At 28.6% G+C, this 3910-nt stretch overlaps 1 pseudogene; it reads left to right on the forward strand.

The window, feature by feature from the left end:
- The first annotated feature begins 1191 nt into the window (after window positions 1–1191).
- Window positions 1192–2152, forward strand: LOC149572198 (peptidyl-prolyl cis-trans isomerase pseudogene; annotated as a pseudogene).
- The last annotated feature ends 1758 nt before the right edge of the window (window positions 2153–3910 follow it).

Consider the following 3910-nt stretch of genomic DNA (forward strand, 5'->3'; position numbering starts at 1 on the left):
ATAATGATTGAAAACTAATCTCACTTAGAATTTAATATTAGAATTTTTAAAATTTAATTATATTCAATCATTATTTAATGGTAAATATCTAATTTGATAATTATTTAATTATTACCTATCAACTTTAAAAATCAATTTTATTTCATTGTAACTAGAATCATTGATAGACTATTCAATATTCTTCACAATAACAAAATGTGTCAATAATAAGAAAGACACTAACAATTATTTCTTAATTAAATATATGAAGAATATATATATATATATATATATATATATAACTTACCTTATCACCTTTATGTGTTGAAGTGGTGATTTAGGAATATGAAGTAATATTTCCACTTAGGGTCTTCCTCTAGTTTAATCCTCTATACCATCCATTTGACATGAAGAATGGGTCCTCGCCTTTGGATTTCTCCCATATTGATATCTTTGTGATAGTAAGACTCTTTACAAAGCTCACTTTTAAATGTATTTCATATGCTTGCATCGATCGAGTGCCTTGATATTGTGTAAAGTATTGTGCAAGTTTGTTCCTTGATTAGGTATGTAATGATCTTCATTTGACAAATATTTAGTCTATTCTCCTTTGCATGTTTATGGATGTTTTCAATGAAATGGTGGGATTATATCCCTTTATAATATGGACTTTTAATGGGTATGTCTTTTGCCCGTTGGTGGTGGGTTTCCCTTCATACATGAAATTTATTTCATGGCCTTGTGAATATGAAGTCACTCTATTTTAAATATGGTTTTTGACTTATATTCTTTCCCTTCCTAAATTCATCACTTAATGTGTGTTATTAATTTAATGTTGATTGTTGACGTGGGCATAGGTCAATTCAAACATACCATTATTATATAATTCCTTTAAAATGATACTTTTCTCAAAGTTGTTATTTTGCTCCTTGATATTGTCACCCGAATACATAACATTATTAGTCCCTGCGTTTAGCAGGGAACTAATGTTTTTTTTTACCCCCTCCAAATTAATTTATGTCAACAAATTCATAATATTTTCCAAAGTTCTATAAAGGTTGTTATAAAGTTTGATTTAAAAATTAATTATTAAATACTTATTCTCATTTTATGATTGGCTATGTGGCATTTTCCTAGGGTTTATTGCAAATTTCTTAATCTCGAAAAAGGCGTGAATGTTTATCAAGCGCAGCGAAGCCACATAATCCGCCTTTCCTTCAGACATGCAGATTTGTGTATTTTTCTTCGATCTTTGAGAAAATTTCTCGTGTGTTGGAGATGTAGTTGTTCAATGTTACAATAATTGTTAAAGAAATGTCGATTTTTCTCTGATCTTGTAGGAATTGTTAGTTTTCTGGTGCTGGAGTTGTTCAATGCTTAGAAAAACTGTAATAGGAATCCCGATTTTTCTCTAATGTTAGAGAAATTGTTAGTTTTCTAGCACTGTAATTTTTAAATGCTTTTAGTGTTTGATCATGCTTTGCTTCTATAGCGATTGAATTAGATCTGTGGATCATTGTTGCATATTAGCTGATAATGTACTTTGTTTTGCGATTTGGTGGGGAAATCAAGCTTTTTACGATGGAAAACCCTAAGGGTTTTTTCAATATGTCCGTCGACGACGCACCAGTAGGTCAAATCGTGATGGAGCTGTTTGCTGACTTGACATCGAAGACGGCAGAGAACTTCAAGGTTGTCTGCACCGGCGAGAAGGGTCACACTGGCCTTGGCATCCTGTCCATGGCTAACGCTGGGAAGAACACCAATGGCTCCCAGTTCTTCATCTGCACTGCCAAGACTGAGTAGGTCGACGGCAAACATATCGTCTTTGGCCAGGTTGTCGAGGGGATGGACGTTGTCGGCAACATAGAAAAAATTAAATTTATCGATTTTTGCAGGAAAAGATATTTTGTGATGCAAAGATTTTTCATCTTCATGTAACTTTGATCAATTGCAGATGACCAATACCTGGATGGAGAATGTTCGCCTGCCAGCTGTTAAAGACTAGATAACTAAATTTGTCATGGTTTATGAGATCTGACTCTCACTTTCTCCATCCAAAATTGTGTTCTGTTCGGCTCTTGGTGCAGTTGAACGCATTAGAAATGGCATTTTCATAAATTGTCCACAATATCATAGATTCAGGATGCTCTTTTATAAATTTTTTAACAAACCTCGTCTCTGGCATGTGCAATATAGTCAAAAACGGATGCTCAGAGCCATCGATGGACTTGGTTTTTGGCCAAACTAGAAATCTGGGCTTCAGAGTCTTTTCGAAACTGATAATTCTATTATTCTTATTAGAAATTATAATTATAAAATATTTTAATCTACAAATTCAACATAAATAATAATAAAAAGCATCATTAATATCTAAGTATAGTAAAGTGTCAATTAAATTATATTATTATTTTTTGGTGTCAATTATCAATTCTAATTGAAAACTAATTAAAAACCATTTTTATGGACAAATTATACCTAAAATATCTAGACATACATTATTGTACATTTAATGTTTTCTTTTATATTTCTAATTATTTTCTTTATGATTTTAATGCCAACTCAACTCAAATGAATTTAGCAAGATGAAAATAAATTTTAAAAATGGTAAAATATCATTTGACTTTTTCTTCTACTAAGCTTAGATATCTATGTTTTTCCCAACCAAAACTTCACACTACTAAAGACATCTTATACAAATCTTTATTACAATAGATTAAAGAATATTAGAATAGAGATGATGGAAACTAGTTCCTCAAAACGTTATAAGGAATCTTGACTTTTTTTAAATGAAGTTTTACATACCATTTCATGATCTTTATATCCAGTATTTCAAAAGGTTGTCTTTTTATCAATATTAATTATAAATGATTATATATTATATATTATATTAATTATATATGATTGTTTATTATATATGAATCATTTTAATTATTTATAATTATTTAATATAGATATAATTGTGTCATATATATATATATATATATATATAATGATTTATATTTGTAACTTAGTACAATTATAATTTATTTTATATAAATTATCAATTATTATTATTATACTTTTTATGTATAATACTTATTATTAGTTAATTTATATACTGAAATGGGGATATCACATATTCACTTTATTACTTTAGGGATCTCATTTTCTTTTTAAAATTGTGGAGCTATTGGAGATGTCCATCATTTTTCTCCTATTTATTTCTTTTTATGCATTTAGTTAACACAGTTGTGCTAAGTAAAAAGACAATTTACTCCTGGCACAATAATTTTCGATAGTTATTCAACCCTATGCCATATAAATATGTAATAGCTAATATCTAAAGGGGTTTATCTCTCCATAGACACTAAGACAAAAATACTTTTGTTTAAGGGTTCTACACTTTGAATTTTGAATACAATCTTTCCTGAATTAGCAACAAATTAAAATAAAAGTATATAGTTTTATGTGCTAAAACTTTCTAAAGTAGATACTATTATCTTCTTTATAGTAATTTTCATTCTTGAGAATGTCAGTTATGTGTGAAAGTTAAGTCATATTTGTTATATATTCTAGAATTATTTTCTTTGAAGCTTGAAGGTTGTGAGAGGTGAAATTCACATTATTCGTCTATTTATCAATTTTAACATTCAATCATGTGGATGATATTGATTGTTGAAATTAAGTGGTTTTTTAGTATTCATATTCTTTTTATATTCATGAGATGATTTAAGCTTTTCAACATTTTCAGCAAAATACTCATTGGGAAGATTTTCCCTCAATAAAGGACTTAATAATTATCTTTTCATAAAAGGTTAGCTGCACCTGATATAACATATAGAAAATTTCAAGTAGAGAATTCCTTATCTATAATTAGGAATTCAATATGTTAGTTTACAAGAATTTTCCTATTCAAAAGTTTTAAATCTTGGGAAAAATTGTTCACTAA

The sequence above is a fragment of the Cupressus sempervirens genome, chromosome 2, assembly GCF_028749045.1.
Source record: "Cupressus sempervirens isolate cs-2001-9-10 chromosome 2, ASM2874904v1, whole genome shotgun sequence".
Taxonomy (NCBI): domain Eukaryota; kingdom Viridiplantae; phylum Streptophyta; class Pinopsida; order Cupressales; family Cupressaceae; genus Cupressus; species Cupressus sempervirens.